At 45.6% G+C, this 22,475-nt stretch overlaps 1 pseudogene; it reads right to left on the reverse strand.

Moving 5' to 3' along the window:
- The window catches only part of LOC127237067 (beta-1,4-galactosyltransferase 1-like), a 59,657-nt pseudogene extending 37,663 nt beyond the window's left edge, over nucleotides 1-21,994 (reverse strand).
- Between the last annotated feature and the right edge of the window lie 481 nt (nucleotides 21,995-22,475).

Consider the following 22,475-nt stretch of genomic DNA (forward strand, 5'->3'; position numbering starts at 1 on the left):
GATGGCCGTACAGCCCTAGGAACTAGTTAATAGCAGTGAACTACATACTTAGAAGAGGTGAGCATGGCAAACTGTAGCTGGTGCACACCTGTGATCCCAACACTGAGGAGGTGAGCTAGGAGGGCCATGAATTCAAGGCCATCCACAACTCTAATCTGAATTCAAAATCAGCCTATATGGGGCCTTGTCTTGAAGAAACATCAAAAGGTAAACAGTGTCGTATGTATTCAACACCACTGAAAACGGTTATTTTAAAATCAAATGGAAAGGATGTCACACAAAGAATAAATTGCTAACCATGTGTCTTTGTTTTTCAGGGAGGAGATGGAAAAATCTGGGTCTAAATTATCTTGAGGGAGCTAGGACTCATACAGACTGAGAAATCAGCATGGTTGGCCAAGTGATGCACAGGGCAGATCCGAATCTAGTAGCTGACATGTCAGTGATCCATATTCCAGGACAGCTTTTAAAGAGCCCAAGATCAGGGCTGGAGAGATGGCTTAGAACTCAAAAGCACTGGCTGCTCACTCCTCCAAAGGATCCGGGTTCAATACCCAGAACCCACATGATGGCTCATTGACTGTGACTCCAGTTCCAGGGGACCTGACACCCTCACACAGGCATGCATGCAGGCAAAACCCCAATGTGCATAAAATAAAAGTTAGAAAATTAGCAAAAGAAATTAGTAACTTAAGACATTGGTCACTTCAAATTTATTACTAGTTTCCTCATGCTGTTATGAATACATGTTTATCCTTAGACAAAATAGGCTACAGCAGCAATGCATTATGGCTTACTTTAAATCTCACAATGAGATGATGGAGTGGTTGAAAGCGCCTGCTGTTCTTGCAGAGGAGCCAAGTGTTATTCCCAACACCCAAGTTCATCAGTTTACAATGCCCTGTAACTCCAGATCCCAGGGATCTGAAGCCCCTTTCTGGACCACATACATATGTGTGCTCTCCTGTGTGTGTGTGTGTGTGTGTGTGTGTGTGTGTGTGTGAGAGAGAGAGAGAGAGAGAGAGAGAGAGAGAGAGAGAGAGAGAGAGAGCTAGGTTTCAAGTTGATTCGGACATTCTAGCTCTACTCTGCCCCTCCCCCCGAAAATCTTCTAGAAACTTCCCATGCTCCAGAGCCTTGACACCTGACCAAACAGAGAGAAGGTTGTGATGGTACCCAGTGAAAGTCTGAAGCGTTCTGGCTTCACAACTGACCCAAAGTCATACCCAGGCTCCCTATGACCTCTACAAAATCTCCTACCAACTGTCCATGACTTAACCTCCTTTAACATTTACTGAGGATGACACTCCCCAGTGGAGGGGTGACACACACTCCACTAGGGGCCGTCAGAGGTCCGGAGACAGATTCACCAGCTAAGCCTCCAGGCTTTCTTTCCTCCAGTCTGATTTTCAGGAAGTTTTCTTCTGAATCTTTGAGCACTTCCTGTGCCCTTACCTCAGTCACATGTTTGGCTCAGCAGAATTTTTTTTTCCCTATAGGGCGTATATGGGACTCCTAGAGGAAACAGGACAGACATAAATATACTTTTTTGTTGAGGCTATAGGACCTGGGAACAATAGCCCACTGCTAACAGGGACAACAACTGAGAAAGGGGTGACTTTTTCTGCATGAATGTGACAATTATATTCTTCGTGCACACTCCATAGCTGTTCCCAATGAGCTAAAATCCCGTCTGCAATCCACAATCACTTCCTGACCTATCTACTTCAGGATGGGTGAGGGGGCCTGGCAAGGCCTTAGCTACAGCCTCTCTCTGACTTGTCTTCTCCAAGGGGAATATCTCTCTGCCAGAACACAAGGTAGGCCAACGGAGACTCTATATAGAGATGTGAAAAGGCTCCCAGGGCTGGGGTCGCCTTTGGTCATGGGATCAAGATTTTACTCTGGAAGCAAAGCCACCTCCTCAGATCTCTTCCAGGGTGTTCAGCATCCTCCCTGAGGCCACATCCTCCTGTAATGATTACAACAGTCCAGATTCAACTCACCTCTTTATCTGCTCTGTGGGAACTTCAGAATAAGAGATTTTTCTATTTTTTTTTAATTCCCAGTCCACACAATTTTCATTCTCAGATGGCCCTGGGTTCTGATATGTGAAGAGAAAAGTGCAAGACTTGGAAAGGGAGTTCGGTTCAGCCCAAGAACAAGAGAAGCAAGTATGTGGCCTGTAACTCTTGTTTCTGTGGAATCTGAGGCGCTAAGCTAAGCCTCACCCTCTGTCTTCCTCACCCTCTGGTCACCCTGGGTTTTTGTTTTATTTTGTTTGGTTTTTCTGAGACCATGTCTTGCTGTGCAGCCAAACCCAGCCTTGAACCGACCATCCTCCTGCCTCAGCCTGCTGAGTTCGGGATTACAGGCTGTGCTACCTTGCCCAGCTCAATGCTGGCCTCACTTCCAGAGGCGGCTCATTTTGAAGGAACAGTGTTGGGAGACATTGGTTTCTGGATATGCTACCAGTGTTCCTTCCCCAGGAGAGAATGAACAAAATGGAGGTATATGCACCTCGGACCTGGTTTCTTGCAGGCTAGAGGAAGCCAACTCTTGAGGTGGGCCTGGGTTTCAGGAAGTTACTGGAAGGTGCCACTGGGCATACCTGAGAGAAAGGGAAGGCAGAAGGAGGAATAGTATCAAAACTGGGAGCTCTGGAGTGGGCTAGCCTTTTAAAGTTGCCCTGGTCTAGGGCCTTGGGGGGGGGAGAATGGGGGGGATGAGTGGGATGCTTTTGCGGCTTTCCATCCCATTACACACTAAGCTGAGCCTCCTCGTTCCTCAGGTCCTGAGGATGTGAGAACATGGCTGTGTGGAGACCGGACCTTGAGGGAAGCGATTTAGGTCAACTGAAGCAGTAGGGATGGGTTCAGTTCCAACCTGACCATTGTATGAGGGAAGAGAGCCAGCAGGGGGCTGGGGAGAGGTTGTGAGGAAGGGCTATGTGAGGATGCAGTGAGAAGAAGGCTTGCTGGGAGGGACGCCTCCTGAGACCTGTTCTGCTGACACCCTGGCCTCAGACTTGCAGCTCCCAACAGCCTGCCTGTAGAGTGTCCAGCTGTGCAGCCAGGGCCAGTGTATGAATGAGTCACCCTTGGGGAAGTGATTGTTTGGGGTGAAGCACCTCCCTTAACGGAGACATTGATTTCATAGATAGGCCTGGATGAGAGTAGAGCAGCCATGGCTGAGGCTGCTCAGTCACACACAGGCTCTTCCAGGCTCGGGACCCCGTGAGAGCAGGGGAGAGTTGGGAGGTGTATGAGGAAGATAAAGACAGTGCGAAATCATCTCAAGTCTTTAAAATCTCTATAAAAATGACCTTCATAAAGGTCCTGGACAGATGGTGGTGGTACACACCTTTAATCTCAGGCCTCGGAGCCAGAGGTAGGTGGATCTCTGTGAGTTCAAAGCCAGCCTGGTGGACAGAGTGAATTCCAGGACAGCTAGGATGAAAACACTAAAACCAAAACCACAAAAATAGACCACTCCCCCCCACCCCAAAAAAAAGTTTTCTGAATGAACCCTACAGATGGTTCCACTGAAGCCTTGGTATGGGGGTGAAAACAAACCTTCTTCTAAATAGAGGCAACCTGGACTCAGAATGGTGGTCCCCCACTGGTAGCTCCAAATCACCTTAATTGGCTAATGCCACCTTCACAGTTGCCACACTGCAATGGACATAAGTACAACTTTAATAAAAGGCCTGCTGTATTTCTCTTTTTCCATAACAAGTTGCCATCAAGGACTTTGCCCCCAGTAGCCATAGCAACTACAGTAGAATATTACAGTGCTATTCAGGTCTATGGTGATGGCCAAGGAGATAACAGGCATTCACTGGAGGTGGAGAAAGGAAGGGCCAGGACAACCTCATCTGTAAGTGATCTAGGGGAGATGTCAGATTACACAGGAGGTTGAAGACTGTCTGGGACAGGCCTTTGTGGTTGCACAGCTGTATGGGGGGGTCACCCACACTTCTGTAAATAACCCTTCATTCAGGCTGTCTCTTAGAAACCTCCGTGAACTCACTGGGTCCATCAAGGTGGACTTTAACGAGGTTGCACTTTGGTTTGCTGTTGGTACGCATCTTCGGCAAATAGGCATCACCCCAGGGAAAGTCCTGCAATAAGAGCTAGCATTCTGTGGCCTGTTTACAGGGTGCAGACTTGGCATTCTTACCCACAAACTGTGACTCTGCACTGTGAGGAAAGCCCACGGGATCACATTGCACAAGGCTGCATTGCACAAGCCACTCCAGAAAGCAATCAGGAAGCTTCCCTTTGTGAAGGACAAAACAGAGTCCTTACCCCAGCACTGGAACAGCCCAAGAAGAAATTCCTGAGAGTAACCTGTCATAGACGACAGCATGGGGAAGACTGGGGACTCATGGAAGCCAAAACTCTGGAGCTCTGTTCAGTTTGCAGGCAGTCCCCCACCCCCCAGTCCCCCACCCTTCACCCCTCCACCCCCCCCATCCACCCACCCCGGGGAAAATCTCTGCTCTCTGCTGTTCAGCAAATTCTCCTCACCACACAGTTTTCTTCTCTCTAAAGTGAGGGAGGGGCCTTCTAGAATCTTGAGTTTCCATTTCTGGAGACTTCTGAGCGGATGGAGTGGTTCAAACCCTAGTGGGTTGCTATTCAGCAACCTGACTTCCTTCAGCCAAGGGAGCATGCCTGGAAAAGCCTGTGTGTTACATCGGCTCCGGAGAAGGGTTACCCTGTTAATGACCCATAAAAGTCACTGAAGACCTCACCTGTTCTCCCCTTTTCCGTCTGGGCCACAGGCACAACTCCAGGCCCTTTTTTTTCTCCCCATTAATAAACATGCAATTCTCCATGTGTCCCTGTTCAATTTATTGCAGGGGATTTCTAGAAACTTCAGCGCCGGTAACTCCACCCCGACATGCAGACCCGCACCTTCCTTTCTCCCTCCTCTCACTCTTCTTCGGGTCCTTTAATCCCATCATGTTATCTGGGCATCCTTGGGACCAGTGTATAACGGGAGGAGCCAGAGGTTCCATCCACAGAGAACAGGGCTGTATATTAGTTACAAAACAGACCCATTTGCAGAAGCGGTCAAGGGCACAGGGGAGAACAACCTTCAAGTCTACCTCCCACGGAGTAGGGCTCGGGAGCTATTCATGGGCTAAGGCCCAATAAAGCGGTTGTCGGTTAGGAAGGAATGGGTGAACTGTGCGTGTGTTGTCCGTGCCATCGCCCGTTACCAGCTACTATGCAGAGGTATCATTAAAAACTGAGGCAAGTGTCTTACAGTAGGTGGGATGGGAAAAGGCTCACAACTGGCTGGTGGGAAGGGGTAGTAAGCCTGTGTCCGGGACTGAGCAGGAAGGCATGCCCTGTCTCACACCATCCCTTCTTCTTCATGAGAACAGAACATGGCTGGACACAATGTAAAAAGCATTACTACTGTAGGGGCTGGGGAATATAGCTCACTGGTAGAACGCTTGCCTAGCATACAGGAGGCTCTGGGATCAATTGCATAGAAATTAAAATTATAAAGCAGAGGGGTCGTGGCTGGAGAAGTGGCTCACTGGTTAAGAGTAATGGCTGTTCTTGCAGAACCTCAGTTTAGTTCCCAGCACCCAAATGACAGCTTACGACCATCTGTAACTCCAGTTGCAGGGGATGTGGCGCCCTCTTCTGGCCTCTGCAAGTATTGCATTGTGTGGTGCACAGACATACGTGTAGGCAAATAGTCATACACATAAAATATGTTTTTAAGAGAGGAAGCAGAAAAGCTGCTGCACAAACACTGACCCCTGCCACACTCCCTGGCTGGAGGAGAGTTGCAGGGCAGGTTGCCTTCTGGAGCCTTGAACCAGGTATCAGCTTGAAGCTGTCTATGGTGAGCAGGGCCCACAGGGTGTGACAGAAGGAAGCACCTCCACCCCAGGGCACCCAGACATCATTTTCCATGGCAACATCTCTTGCATAATATAATGCATCAATGGCATCTTGATAGAAAGATAGTAGAGCCATGTGTTGGTGGCATATGCCTTGTTCCAGCACTCGGGAGGCAGAGGCAGGCCAGATCTCTGTGAGTTTGAGTTCAGCCTGGTCTATAGAACAAGTTCCAGGACAGGCTCCAAAGCTACAGAGAAACTCTGTCTTGGGGAAAAAAAATAAAGATAGTGGAAACAAGAGCCAGCAGAAACACACCTACACAAACTTCTAGAAAAGCTTATCAAGTATAAGCTGTAAACCAGTTGTTTCTGATACGTTTACAAATCAAAAAAAAAAAAATGCACAAAGAAAAGCATGTCCTGCTGTGGCCCAGTCATCTTGGAACCTGAATTTTTCCTATCTCCCTCCTTGTCTTCTTTTCCCCTCCCTTATCCATGGCCCCTCCCACCCCCCATCATAAGATGGTTATAAACATTCCTTAGTCTATAGTCACATGACTTCCAGCATCTATAAACAGAAAGTGTGCTCTACTCATCTCTTTTTAGTGTAGAGCATCCAGGCATACATCTCCGCACACATGCTCAGCAAGAATTACCGCACCCACCCATTGCTAAATAACCTAAAGGAGAGAAAGGTTGGCTTAGACCACTAACAACCAGACCCCCAGGATTAGAGGTGAAGGCCTGACTCTACAAACAAAGTGAGAGCTTCGAGGCGAAAGCAAATGTGTACATGGTGTGAGTAAGTGGGGACAGAGGAAGGAACCTGTCTGTCAAAGCTTCCTCCCAGGTTTCCAGGCTGTGCAGTTTGTTGGCAAATTTTTCTAATTGTTTCTTTGGGTTTTTTTGTGTTTTGTTTTTGTTGGTTTTTTTAAGACAGGGTTTCTCTGTGTAGCTCTGGATGTCCTAGAACTCGCTCTGTAGACCTGTCTGGCCTCAAACTCACAGAGATCTGCCTCCTGTGTGCTTGTATTAAAGGTGTGCACCACCACAGCCTGGCTGTTCTTTTGGTTAATTAACAATAACCATCCCATTCTTCTCTGCCAAGGCGGAAGTTTCTAGAGTAAGATAAGCACGTGTTTCTAGTGTGTGGTTAGTGCAAAACAGAACACTCCTCTGGCGGTGTTTTCTAGGGTCTATGTTATATTTTAGGAGGAAGTGCCACATGTCACAAGCTACTGTCAGGCCTTCAATCTGGTGACAAGTTTAACTCCATGGGAATAATCAGCTAGTTGTGGGTTTGTTTTCTGTTTGTTTGTTTCAGGGGGTGTGATGGGGTCAAGTTCTAAATTTTGACTATTGAAGGGCAAGAACACACACCCAAAAGCTTGAGGAAGGACTGAGAGAGTGATTCAGCCAGTAAAGCATTTCCCCAGGAAGCATGAGGGTCTTCATCTGATTCCCAGAACATACACATGGTGGTTGGCGGGGCGGGGCAGGGGAGGGGGGCACCTGTAATCCCAGCACTGAGAAGGTGAAGGCAGATGGCTCCCTGGGACTTACTGGCCAGGCAGTCTAGCCTAATAGTGAGCTCTAGACCAATGAGAGACCTTAACTCAAAGCAGGTAGTCAAGCATTCCTGAGGAAAGCACCTGAGGTTGTCTTCTGGCCTCCACATGAATGTTCATATACACACATGTGTTCTCTCACACACAAACACACACACAGAAACACTGGTGGTTTGAAAGAAAATGGTTCCCAAAGGGGGTGGCACTATTAGGAGGTGTGGCCTTGTAGGGGGAAGCGTGTCACTGTGGGGGTGGGCTTTGAGGTGTCTTTTGCTCAAGCTTCCCTCAGTGTGACTTCAGTTGACTTCCTGTAGGGTGTAGCACTGTCAACTCCAGCACCATGTCTGCCTGCACACCACCATGCTCCCCTTCATGATGATAATACTTCTGAAACTGTAAGTGAGCCACCCTCAACTACATGTTTTCTTTATAGGAGTTGCTGTCTGTGGTCATGGTGTCTCTTCATAGCAATATAAACCTAACTAAACTAACACACACACACACACACACACACACACACATTTTTTCTAGAGCTTGGGGAAGAAGAATACAGAAGCAACATGTGGTGGGAAGGGAGAGACAGTTGGCTCAGGCTCAGAGTGGCACACTGCTCTCCTAGATGACCAAGTTAGGTCCCAGCACCCAGCACCTGGAAGTTCAGCTCCAAAGGATCCAGTGTCCTCTTTTGACCTCCACAGGTCCCTGCACTCATGTGTGCGCACCCCTCCCCACCGCCACATAGGCACAAAGTTAAAAATAAAATCTTGTTTAAACCGGTGGGAAATTAAAGAGGAGGAACAGAGATGGGTGTCTTTCTGGAACTGCAAGAGTTGTACAGAGGCTGGCATTCAAATAATCTGCCTCATCAACTTCCTTTACCCATGAGGATTATCACAGGGAGAACAGGGAGGGTCATTTTAGTAGCTGAACCCTGAGTCACCCCTGGTAATAACCCACAATAAATACCTGCAGTGATTCCGGGTCCAGTTTCCCCATGCACAATGGCTTGGTAGAAGTGTTAATTATACAGTCAGTAGCTGAATTTGAAAGAGAGGTCATAGGAAAGAGTCACTCAGTTCTTTTTCTTACATTCACTGCTTAGTGAACAACACCTTTTTGGAAGCCGATCCCCATGAAACCAGTGTGGGTATGAGTTAAGACAGGCCTGGACTCCTTAACATACCCAGTCCCTGAGCATTGAAGTTATCCTTTCTTCCTTTTATAATCACAGATAATAGCTTTGGGAATTCCTGATATTTATTAAGACCCTTCACTTCTCACCTCTCCCTACACACTTTGCTGGTATGAGGTATTTAACCCACCTTTCCCGTGAAATAAGTAACTTTACCAGGCATGTTGGCTTTCTGGAGTGTTTCTAAACTTGAGTGTTTCTAAAAAAAAAAAAAAAAAAAATTGGTACAAACCTCAGATTTTGTGATATGAAATGCCTAGAATGATACTAGATGACCTAATGTATCATCTCATGGCTGGGATTTACTAAAAATTCTTTTTAAAGATTTGTTCATATGAGTGTTCTGCCTGGATGGGTGTCTGTGCCTTCCGCCACCATTCCTGAAGTTTCCCTCTCGGCAGAGAAACCCAACAGAAACAGCCTGCTTCACATTTGAGGCAGGCTGTCTTCTGGCAACAGTGCAAAGAATGAATTATCGTGGTGTGGTGCCAGACTGAAAGGTAACACCAGGTATAAAGGGTTAGAGCAGTCAGGCGTTGTCTTAAAGCTAAAGAATCAGGCTTGTCCACGCAGTGGAGAGGGATGAACAGGAGAGACAGACATGAAGCATGAGCAGATGGTATCTTTGCCTTCTGTTATAACTACAAAGCTGAGGCCAGGAGATCACACACACACACACACACACACACACACACCCTGGGAAGCTCAGGGGAATGGTGCTGGAATCTGGTGCAGCCTTCTGGTTACATCCTAACAAAGCTGAAGACATCACATAATAATACAGAGAAAGCGTGCTAGCCTAGGCCTCTTTTCTGCCCAGCTCTTAGAACCTCATCTAACCCTAACTAGCCATGTAACATTAACACATGAATATGGGAAATAAGTTCCCTTCACCTGGAAGGTGGGGTTGAGCCCATTCTCTCTCTCCCATTCTCTCTCTCTCTTTTCCTCACAGCCATTTCCATGACACACACACACACACCCCAATAAAACCTGCCTTGCCATCATTGACAAGTGTGTTGAATTTTTTCTTTAGCCAAGCTGAAACTGGAAGTCCATTCACACATCTTTTGGGAATAAAAAGAAGAAACAAGGGCTGGTGAGATGGCCCAGAGGGTAAAGGGTCTTGCTGCCAAGCCGCTGCCAAGCTCAAAGACCCAAGTTCAATCCCTGAGACCCACACAACAGAAGGAGAGAACCAACTCCTGAAAGCTGTCTTCTGGCTCCCACATATGATATGCCATGGCATGTGCCCCCACAACATAGTAAATAAGTAAATAAATAAATGAAAAATAATACAAAACAGCAGCAGCGAGTCCAAATGAATACATCTGTAGAGAGAATGCATCTGAGGAAGAAGCAATGGGTGGATCAGAGTGGGCTAGAAGGTTCTGGACATTGGCCAGGGATACAGGGCAGCAGCACAATAGTCAAAGACATAAATATTTGAAAAATAGACAGGAAAGAAAAGGTCACTAACAGAGTCTGACTTAGGTATATTCTAAATAGACATTCCCTTGAAGTCCACAGGGCCTGATACCAAAATCCATCATGTTCTAGCCCCTTTTCTGAAATGGTGCGGTATTTATTACAGCACAGCCTCCAGCCCTCCCACATACCTTCAATCATCTCTGGTTAACTTAACATGTCCGACACAACACACAGGCTGTGTGCTCATGTGACAAAAAACAACAAACAAACAAAAAACAGTACGTGCTCAATGCAGATAAATGTTTTTATTAGTATTTTTTTAAACAAAGGTAGGTTCATTTCTTCACATTTTATTATTACATTTCAAAAGCAAAAATACAATTGTGTGCTCTGAATATCAATGTCAGATACAGTCCCATATGTCCTCCAGTCCCACCCAACCCCCTCCCTTGCTAAAACGATCACAGCACACTCCTGTGACTCTGACCTTTCCCAAAGGCTCTTCCACATAGGTCATCCACAAAGTGACAGGCAGAAGAAGTCACAGGATATGCTATCACATTAATAACTCCAGGGTGACTGAACCTTCTGTCCTTGAATACCCAGTGAGGTCACTGACCACAACACCTCCCGCCCAGGCCCAATATGTCTTTGTGTTGCCTTGAGCTTGGGGTCAGAGGATGATCTGAGATCTCTAGGAGATTAACAAAATGGAAGGGATGATAGGCAACACAATTTCCCTTGATTCTGAAACAAGCCTGTAGTGAGATATTCACTTTATCCGCATAGGTGGCACTGACCATGCCCATTGGGGGGTGGAGACAGGGGCAGAAGTAACCTGGGGGAACCAGGTCTGAGGAGGAGCCTGGGAGCGCTCTCTTACTTGCAGCATGCGGACAGGAGAGCATCCAGAGGCATCCTTGGGAGCAGGAACCTGCTGGTATTCATCTGTCTATGTTGTAAGTTATTTCTCCCTGAATAAACATTTATTCGGCCTATTTGTTTCTCCTGGTCCTTATTAAACCATGATACAAGCCAAAGCTTAATATGAAGGCGATCTAACGGGAACAAGAGACAGACAGAATCTGGTTTTAGGAGTAAAGGTTACATCAGACAGGGTGTCTCATCTGTCTCCTTTCCTTGAAAAGAAAAATCAAGATCTAGAGACAGAAAGACAGACTTCTGCATTCCCCAAAGCCCTCTCACTGCAGCCAGTCTGTTTTAGTGACCTGAAGGCATGAGCACTGACAGAAATGTATACTTTACATAGTTGGGCAGCTTTAAGATAGTTTCTTTCTTTTCTTCTTTTTGATTTGGAATTTCAAGACAGGGTTTCTCTGTGTAGCAGCTCTGCCCATCCTGAAACTCACTCTGTAGACCAGGCTGGCCTTGAACTCAGAGATCCACCTGCTTCTGCCTCCTGAGTGCTGGGACTAAAGGTGTGTGCCATCACCCTTTGACCAGACAGATAGTTTCTAACCTGAAAAACAACAACAACAAACAAAACAAAACCCAGATTGGATCAAGGCCGGCCATCAGCACATTAGCATAGTCCTGTACTTGGGGCTGGCATTCACAGCACAGGACAGTGGTTGGGGTCTGGGCTGCCACAAGCGAAGGACAGAGCTCTGGGATTAGATAGCTGAATATCAGGACCTCAGCCCAGACTATAGGTCCCCTGGGGTTTCATGGTTTATGCACCTCTGGCTATTCCATTCCCCACCCCCAGGCTACTCAGAGGTGAATTTGTGAATGACAGGACCTGTGGGGGAATAGCCTGAGGAGTGGGGACACCAGAATCCTCAGGAGAAACGGGGTGTGGGTTCTGCAGGTATTAGAGAGCAGAGTGAGGTTTGAAAAGGGAGAGGGGAGGAAGGAGGGAGTAAAGCAGGGCAGGGCTGGAGAGGCCTGGAGGGCAGGAGAGAGGGGAGGGGAGGGGAGATTGTGGTCCAGGTCTGTCTTGCCGGGAGGGTGGTGCTGACAGAACAGGGCCTTCCTTCAGCCATGGAGCCACTGAAGGGTGGTGAACAATCTGATTGTGTGATTTCTACCCCATAGCCTAGGGCCCCTAGGAGTCAGTTCCAGGAAGCCCAGAGTGCTTCCACCCTGCCCACCCGTGGAAGTGAGGGAGGGTGGGGATTCTGTCCCTACGTCCTACCCCAGAGTCTGCTGGGGAGAATTCTCACCAGAAGTATTCTTGCCCTCATCAAGGACCAGAAGGGGATTTTGCTTCTCATAAAACCTGACCTATCAGAAACTTCTTTGTAGCTGACACAGCTTATGTTCATTTTTCCCCTAAGAAATCCCCAGTTATCTACCCATATTTAAAATACCACAGTGAAATACAAAGGAAATTCAAGTTGATAGATCATGGCCAGAAAAATAAATTATTATATAGCACTAAGCAGTGGATCAACACAAAGGCAAACTATAACATAATTAAAACTCAATTTGTTCTTTAAACACTACAAACTTGCTAGGCTGTGGTGGCATACATCTTTAATTCCAGCACTTGAGAGGTATAGACAGGAGGATCTCTGTGAGTTCGAGACCAGCCTGGTCTACAGAGTGAGTTCCAGGACAGACAGAGCTATACAGAGAAATGTTGTCTTGAAAAACAAAAAACAAACAAACAACAAGAAATGCTATAAACTTTAAAAACATTTTTTTTCCTTTTGTTGAAAACAGATTATTTTCTCACAAAATATACCCTGATTACAGTTTCCCCTCCCTCTACTCCAGGCTGAAGCTTTTAAAGCCTTCTGCTAAAAGAACACAAACACTCACAAACTCACACACACACATTCACACTCTCACACACACTTTCACACTCACACTCTCTCACACATACACTAATGATTATAGTTGCATAGTAATGAAATAAGGACAGAATATGAGACAGCTTGAAATTCGGAGGTTTCTGTTAAAACAAAAATTGTTTTTAAAAATCCTACCAGTTGGAATCCAACAGCATTCTCCAACTTGTCATGCAGAGATATGGCATCACCCGTTACAATGGAATTCTTACCTATTTCTCAATTTAGCAGCTTCAGCCTTCACCATGGTCAACACATTGGGTAACACTGTGGGCTTGTCCAAGAAGCCCAAAAAAGGTGACTGTTTTTACACTGTCAAACATCCAATCCTGAGCCAAGTTGTGTGCAAAGCTCTCTGCTCATCCAGGCCTTCTGCAAAGGGGTCTGCATGACGAGGGAGCTTACAGAACAAGAGGCATTAACAGCAGAGGTTCCAAGTCATTTTTCAATTTTGTTTGCTCAGTGTCCACTGTGATTTTTGAATACAGTAGATACTTTTTGTTTATTCAACACCTGGTGAATTAAAACCATCAAAGTAAGCCAGGCAGTGGTGGCACACACCTTTGGTCCTAGTAATCGGGAGGCAGAGACAAGTGCCAGCCGGGTCTACAAGAGCTAGTTCCAGGGCAGGCTCCAAAGCAATACAGAGAAACCCTGTCTCGAAAAAACAAACAAACAAACAAACAAACAAAATCAAAGTGTGCCATCTGAGTTGTGTGTGCGATCCTATTGGACATCTCTGATTAGGGTTTGTTTCTATGGTCGATTTTGTGTCAGATCCTATGACACCTGCTGATCACAGTACTTGGACAAGATATGAACATGCCTCTATAAACTAAGCTGTTAAAAATGCCATTATCTTCTGCTCCCCAGCCCCAATAGTTATTAGGGAATCTGCTGATGTTGGCAAATTGCTGTGTCCTGAGAGCAGAGACATGTTGCAGAATATTTGTTTACCTATGCAAAGATGTGTTACATTTAATTATGTAAAAATGTGTTGCTGTTTTACCTTGCCTGCCAAAGGCACCTGATCAGTCTAATAAAAAGTTGAATGGCCAATAGCAAAAGAGGAGATATAGGCAGAACTTCCAGGCAGGGAGAGTAAGTAGGAGGAAGAATTTAGGTTGGAGGAGAAAGAAAAGGAGATGACAGGGAGGAGCCAGGGGCCAGACAGACAGACATGGAGGAAACAGAAAAGTAGGACATATAGAATGAACGAAAGGTTAAAAAGCCCCAAGGCAAAAGGTAGAAGAAAAGAAACAGGTTAAATTAAAAGAGCTAGTGGGACAACATTCATAATTAATAGTAAGTCTCCGCGCCAAAGAAAATTGCATCTCCATAGATGCCTCCAAAATAATGCTGATAAGGCAGGCTGAACCCAAACTTGTCCATCGCCACAGAAGTATGCTACAGCTGGGAGAAGCACCTGTAACTCCAAGAATTGTAGTCATCCCTGGAAATGAGGTCCACATCACTGAACACATTTGGTAGTCATATTCCTTTAAAATCTCCCAAAAGCCTACACTGAGGCACTTAGTGAGATTGAACACAATGTCTCCAGCCTGGTTGATGACATAGACACCAGTCAAGCTGCTGGTGCTGCAAAACTGGGTATAAATAGTACAGCCAGTATTTGAGATGCTCCTTTCTGTTATGGGATGGGATGATGATAACCAGCTTGTAAGGAGAGACCGAGGTCCTTGGGGGTGTGTCAGACGCCCATCTTTATCTTCTGGTTCTGCCTTGTCAAAAGCTCCAGGTCCAACTGTATGTTAAAGTCAATCAGCATGGAGCCAACAAGCATCGGGGACTCCTCCGGACAAGCAGGCAATGATTGGACCAAAGTCAGGTTGCTCGAGGAGTCAGATCCTGGTGGGGATGGGAGGAGATGCTGGAAGGAGGTGTAAGCTGGAGCTCCTGGGAGGGCTATGAGCTGGTGGCATCATGAAGCAGCTGGGGGACATGCACCTGCCAGGACAGGCACTTCAGGTCATAACCATACAGGTAACAGATGTGAGTCACTCCAAGACACAGTGCGCACAGGGCCAGGAGCAGGCCACAGCCCTGACGCAGGGTCACCAGGAACTTCAAGTACTGCCATCTGGGAACTCATCTTCCAGCAGCTGCTCCTGGGCCACCAGTGAAGAACAGGGAGCCTCCACTGCTGTTCCAGGATTTAGACTGACTCCAGGCACCTGCAAGTGGGTGGGTCTGCCCTCTGGGCATTTTATATACATACATGATTGATGTTATGAACCTATCTCTTATCAACATGAAAGGGAAATAGCATCTGGAAACTATGAATAGGTCAATTGGAAGCTCCCAAGGGTGGGGCTGTCTTTGTGAGAATGGGGGGGGATGGTGGTGACATGGCTGCCTTATTTCCTTAACTCTGGGGGAGTACAACAGCCAGGGCACATGCAGTGAAACCTGAGTAATGATGCAAGCGACTGCTGGTGGAAGTAGCTGTGACAATGGAAAGACCAGAGGATTTTGAACCCAACTCATCTTTGGAAGCAGCCTCGTAGAAAGAGGGAGAGAGAGAAAGAAAGAGAAGAAAGGAAAAAAAGAAGGAAGAAAAGAAAGAAAGAAGGAAGGAAAGCAGAGAGGCAGATGCCTAGAGAGAGAGATGGGTGAGGAAGAGGAAGAAGAAAGCAGGCAGGGCACCGCCCCTTTAAGGGAGGGGCACAGCGCATGTGCACAGAGACCACACAGCAGGCCAGGGTACAGCCTGCCTAATGAGCATGTGCACAGGGGTGATGCACTCTGTCAGGTCTCCAAGGGGTGGGCCAGGTGTGTCTGAATGCTAACACTCACTATGTAGACCACACTGGCCTGGAATTCACTATGTAAACCATGATGGCCTGGAATTCACTATGTAGATAAATCACACTGGCTTGGAATTCAGAGATCAAACTGCCTCTGCCTGTCTCCTGTGGGCTGGGATTAAAGGCACCTGCTACACGCCTAAAACTTCCTGTTAGGAAAACAGAGGGAGGTGGTGGCAGGGGGTGCCTGGGTTCTGACAAGCACTCTACAGCTTGTTTTCTGATGTGAGTGCAGGAGATTGGCTGAGTGTCACCAGCTTGAGTCATTTTAAAGGCAAAGTCTAGGGGCTAGACTAGAAGAGCAGCTCTCAACCTGTGGGTCGTGAACTTTTTGGGGGGTCAAAGACCCTTTCACGGGGGTTTCCTAAGACCATGGGAAAACACAGACATTTACATTACAATTCACAACAGTAGCAAAATTAGAGATTTGAAGTAGCAACGAATATAATTATTGCTGGGGGTCACCACAACATGAGGAACTGTGTTAAAGGATCAAAGCTTTAGGAGTGTTGAGAACCACTGGTGTAGAGTTTCAGTGTGCCTGGCTTTAAACACATTGATCCAACAGTCTAAAATATCACCCTAGTTCCTCCTGGTGTATTTTACAGTCTTTTAATAGAGTTTTCTAGAGAAGGGACTCCCAGTTGCTGGTCAGAAATTAGCATTCATCCTGACTTACCTTGGGCTCTCTGTGATATCGTCAGGGAATTACTGATGCAAACTTAAAGCTGGAGCTGTGGATTTCCTACTTTGGTCCAGCTTAGGTTTTTTATTTGTAAAGCCTTTTAATGAATATGAATGCATTGCATATAGCTGTTTATTGTTTATGCCCATTTCTTCTTCATTGAACTTTTATTTTATGGGTAAAAGTGTTTTGCCTGCAGGGACGTTTGTGCTCGGTAAGCATGTCCGTCTGGTGCCTGCAGAGTCCAGATGAGGGCACTGGATCCCCTGGGTGCTCTAATCAAACCTGGGACCTCTCCAACGACAGACAGCAAGTGCTTTCAACCACTGAACCGTCTCCCAAGTCATCTCTTTCATTAAGCTTTTTTCTGACTACAAGACACAGAACATTACATTGTCTATTGCATTTAATAGGAAAATAAAAACTTACCATCTACTCAGATGTGGTTGCTATTAACATTTTTTATATTGCTCTATGGGCTTCTCTAGTTTTAAGATTTTTTTAAATTGTATTTTATGTGTGTGAGAGAGAGACTGCAAGTATGAGTGTATGTATGTGCACATTTCCGGAAGAAGGCATTTGGCTGTATTGGAACCAGAGTTACAGATGGTTGTGAGCCTTATTATAGATGCTAAGAACCAAACCCAGTTCCTCTGTAAGAGCAGCAAGTGCTCTTTACTGCTGAGCTATCTCTCCAACACCAACTTTATGGACTTTTCCATACATTCACATGTATACTTATTCTAAGAAATTGGGACATAGTGTGTGCTTTTAATTGACTGTTTTTCTCCACATAATATCATCACATGGAACTTTTCCCTTGTAATTAAAAACAAATAAATAAATAGAATAATCTTTTTAAACATAAAACTATATGTATATACTATTCTACCACTATTTTGTGTAGGCATGTATACATATATTTCCAATTATGTACTTGATTGCTTTTAGGCATTCAGGTAGACTGTGTATATTATTTTAATGAAGCTTTCTATGTTGTTTTTCTAGCAGATATTTTCTAATTTGAGGGATTTTAAACTTTTAAATGATTATGTGGTATGCCTTATTTGAATGCATGTGTCTTTAAGTGCTGTATACTACACACACACACATAGGAGCCCTCAGAAATCAGAAGAGGGTGTAGAGCCCCTGAACTGCAATCACAGTCATAATCCACCCTATGGGTACTGGGAACTGAACCTGGGTCCTCTGGAAGGACAGTCAGTGCTCTTAACCACTGAGCCACCTCTCCAGCCCCTAAACTGAGGTTTACACTAGTGATGTACAACAGTGTATTGATCTCACCTCAATCTAGCCAGTGCATTCATTTCACTTCAACCTAACCAAATGAATTTTATCTTAAAAAGTAAAATACTTGCTGGACAGTGGTGGTGCACACCTTTAATCCTAGCACCTGGGAGACGGAGGCAGGCAGATCTATTAGTTTGAGGCTAGCTCGGTCTACAGAGCACAGAGTGAGTTCCAGGGCTGGCTCCACAGCTACTGGGAAAACCTGTCTCAAAAAAAAAAAGAAAAAAGAATAAAGTACTTGCTCATTTGCCCATCTGGAAGGTAAATGAAGACAAGCTGTCCTAGCAAGGTAAAAGATGGCATGTTTGTTAACTGTCCTAGTAGTGTGTGTGTTTGATTATGAATGAGTCTGAGCAGTTTTCCTCTTTCCTGGGGGAGAATGAAGTTTCAGTTAGAACTGCAGTCAGCTCAGTTTAGACTGGTTTATGACTGAATACTCTCTCTGATTATGAATGTACCATATGTTGACAGAGTTTCTCTTCTGCCTAGTCCCACCACCCTTCAGTCACAAATAAATACACAGATGCTATATATTAATTACAAACTGTTTGGTCCACTTAGGCTTCTTACTGGCTAGCTCTCTCTTAATTATTAACCCATAACTATGAATCTATTAATTTCTACATGGCCTTATCTTACCAGAGAATGCCCGGTGTCCTATTTTCCCTGTAGCTACATAGCGTCTCTCTGGTGGCTTCTCTCTGCAACCTCTCCCCTGAATTCTCATCCTCTGGTAGTCCCATGTATACTTCCTGCCTGGCTACTGGCTAATCAAGTGTTTTATTCATCAACCAATAAGAGAAACATCCCCCATCAACCATATACGAAATACAGGTCTGGTCCATCCTTGTTTCAGTAAAGCAGGGGAAGCATAAACCCAGGATCTCGGAAAAATTAACATATCCAGTGGTCCCCAGGGGCCTATTTAGTGTATATATAACTGTGTCATTTGTGGGTGTGAAACAAAACCCCCTCACTTCATTCATTTGGTGGAGAGTTGCTGTGGCCAGCCACTGTTGTAGATGTGAATGCAGTCAGCTTCCAGTCAGCTGTGTTCTTGGAGCATGCATTCTCCTGTGGCTACAGTGACCAAGAGAGGTAAACAAATAAACAAATCAAACATGTAGAAATGTGATGTGCCGAAGGAAAATGAATAGGTCACATTTATGCCAGAAAATAGCAGAAGATGGTCAGAGTCAGTTTCTCTAAGGTGACATCAGGCTAACACCTAAGACACGTGTTAGGCTTGAATGTGTCACCTGGAAGTTGTTCTGCTAGAAACAGTCTCCAGAGGCTTGTGTAATGAATGTATGTGGAGATGGGGCCTGCACTGGTTACATAGTTGGTTGTCAAGAGATACAGTCATTTGGGAAGAGGGAACCTCAATTGGGAAAATGCTTCCAATCAATCTGGCCTGTAGGCAAACTTATGGGAAATTTTCTTGATTGATTATTGATAGGGGAGGGCCCAGCTCATTGTGGATAGGGTAGATGGTCCTGGATTGTATAAGAAGCCAGGTGTGGTGGCCCTTGCCTTCATCCCAGCACTCAGGAGACAGAGACAGGCAGATCTGTGTGAGTTTGAAGCCAGTCTGGTCTACAGAGCAAGTTCCAGGACTGGCTCTAAAGCTACACAGAAACTCTATCTTCGGATATAAACAGAATACACAAAAACAAAAAGAATAGAGTTTTCCAGATGAGAAACTGCAGTGATGGGTCCCATTGGAAGTCTGGGACAGGGAGGAGTGGAGACAAAAATGAGTTCTCTAAGCCCCCACATAAGTGACTTTAGCTCAGTCTGCTAACTTTAAACTCCCTCCCTCAAGTAAACCCATTAAAAGATTAGACCAGGGCCTTCAGAGACAAAATACTTTCTTGGAACAGTGGCCACGTTGTTTTCTGTAAGTGACCCAAAACAGTGCTACATATAATTGATCAAAAAAGACCCAAACACTATGGAAAACCCACCATGAGACAGAGCCTCTTCTAGGAGTTTCCTGTTTACCCTGCTGTGGTGGCAGTAGATCACAGTGAATTCTCTGTACATATAAACCAATTAGAACTTCTGTCCTGTCTCAGAGGCCTTCCATTTGTTCTCTGAGGGCTCCCATCCTTAAGTGGTAGAACCCCCCCCAGTGGGTGGGGCTTACTAGGTCCAAAGTCCTGATTACTGAGAGGTCAGGCTATTGGTCTCTGCTTCTAGCCTCCCTCAACTCTGGGAAGCGGGAACAGAGAATAGGACTTCCATCTCTCAGGCATGCAGCCCTTAAGAATCAACACCCTCTGGTTCCTAGATACTAGACCCGTTTCTCTTTCATTTGGGCCACAAGGTGCTCCAGTGTCGTGTGTGTGTGTGTGTGTGTGTGTGTGTGTGTGTGTGTGTGTGTTTACCCAGTATACTCTATGTAAATAGCATTTCTAAGTACACCTCCCAACCCCTGAAATCAGAAACACTTCTTGTTTCCTTCCTTTTGGAGACGGGCTGCTCAGTGTAGCACTGGAAGATCTGGGTGTTGGGTGTAGGAGAAGAGGGCGGTTTTGAGGAATGGGATGTGGTCAGCAGGTTCTAGGTAGTCACAAGTAAGACTGTGGGGGGGGCGGAACCACTTAGTGTATGAAGCAAGCTCTCAGAAGAAACTGGAAAATACACCACCCCCACCCCACCCCCATACCCCCCCACCCCCACTCCCACGCCCTGAGCAGCAAGAAGGCAGGGCTGGTCCTAGAGTCTAAGCAGAATCTGTTTATCAGTTCCTAGGCAATGGAGCTCAGAACAGAGAAGTTACAACTTTCTTAACTAAACTAGATAACTCAGGTCTCTTTAGGCAAATCATTGACGGAGTCATATGCTCTGCTTACAAGTCTACAGTTTGCGCTCAGGAGAGAGCCCTATTGCACTCTTATCAGCTCTGTGTCTGTGTAAGGCTTGGTGTAACTGAGGCGGTCTCATCACATCTTAATCGATTTGATCCGAAATGAAAAGCCCGCTCTTTTTGTTTGCTGTTTGCCTTTACAGCAGGGGTTCTCCACCTCCCTAATGCTGCAACCCTTTAATGTTGTTCCTCATGTTGTGGTGACTCCCAACCATAACACTATTTTTATTGCTACTCTGTAACTGTAACTTTACTACTCTTACGGATCATAATGTGAATATCTGATAGGCAGGATGGTCTTAGGTAACCCGCAGGCTGAGAACCACAGCTTTTAGAGCATGGCACTGTCCCACACAGCACAGGCTCTTCTGTCCTTAGTGTGTCCACTCATGCATCAGAGGAGGACGCCACACCCCCTCCATCGGGAGCTTCTCCTGAACATCATGGAATGACACCATCCCTTCATTTCTTAACATGGATATAGCATTTGTATATTCAGGCCACTTTTTTTGTTGCTGTTAAATCATTCATTTGCATTTAGTTTCCTTCTTTTGGGTTGGTAGGGTAGGGTGTGGGCATGCCACAGCACCTGTTTGCGGTTCAGAGGACAAGTTATAAGAGTCAGTTCTCTCCTTCTACCATTTGGGTTCCAGGGTTTGAACTCAGATCATTGTAAGCCTTGGTGGCATGATCTTCATTCAATGAGCCTTCTTGTGGATCCTTTAGTCCATGTCTTTTCTCATGAGTCTGACATATTAAAATAGTATTGAAAAGAAAGACCCAATATGATGGAAAGGAGAAATACAAATATGCACACTGACATTAAATGACACTACTTGATGACAATTATTAGTACATTCACTTATATTAAAATTCCTAGGTCAGTGAATTAAAAAGTTAAAATTTCAAAGTTATCCTTAAGTTCCTGCCTATTGATCCATTTTATGTATTTATGTATGCATTTATTCGTGTGTTTTTAAATTGTTTTGAGACAAAGCTGAAGGGCAGGCTGGCCTTGAACTTGTGATCCTCCTGGCTGAGCACACTTGGCTTGATACACATTTTAGATACCAGGGACACCCGATAAGCAGGCAGTATTACTTCTTGGATACCCAGCCCTTATTTTCACCTCCCAACTCCGAAGGAAGGAAACCCCACACTGTGGGATTGAGGGCTCTCTGGTGATCTCCATGTACTACCAGTTTTCTCTTCCAACTGTTTTCATCTTCTCTTACCAAATAAAAGAAAAGTCCTTTGCTGTTTAACTATGGTATTCTGACTTCAGGTTCACCACTTGCCCAAGACAGCAACAGAGAACAACCAACAGTCCAGGAAGGTTCCTTTAAAATACGTACTCAAGTACTGAATAGTATTTGAAGAAAAGGAAAGGCCTTATATAACCATGGTCGCTGTACTCTCCATGGCCATATGAAGGCCTGGCTTTCTTGTTCATGGAAAAAAATGGGGGATAGCAAAACCATCACAGAGAGAGGATATTAGTTTGGCCCCATAAGATGCATGCCTCTTAAGTGCCTTTTTCTGCCTATTGATTTCCATGAGAAGAAAGGTCTGGAACATAAATGACATTAGAGCTAGTTGCCTAATCTCTCTTCCTGCTCCTCTGGAGCACCTGATAGGATTGCACTTCTCCATGTGGCCCTGTGACCTGTTCTAGTCAAATGGCATGTGAGACGTGGCTTCTATCTTCTCTGGGGAAACCTTTCAGATCTGGTACCAGCTCCATCAAGTCCACTCCCCTTGGCGGTGGCAGCTTTCAGGTGATGGCTCCATCAACCCTTGTCCTTGAGTGAAAATGGTGGACATGAAGTTTCCCATAATCAAGGGGGGACAGGCTGCTTGAGTCATGGTTGCTGTCCCAGGGTAGTAGATCTCGAAGCATGGT

The sequence above is a fragment of the Phodopus roborovskii genome, unplaced genomic scaffold, assembly GCF_943737965.1.
Source record: "Phodopus roborovskii unplaced genomic scaffold, PHOROB, whole genome shotgun sequence".
Classification (NCBI taxonomy): Eukaryota; Metazoa; Chordata; class Mammalia; order Rodentia; family Cricetidae; genus Phodopus; species Phodopus roborovskii.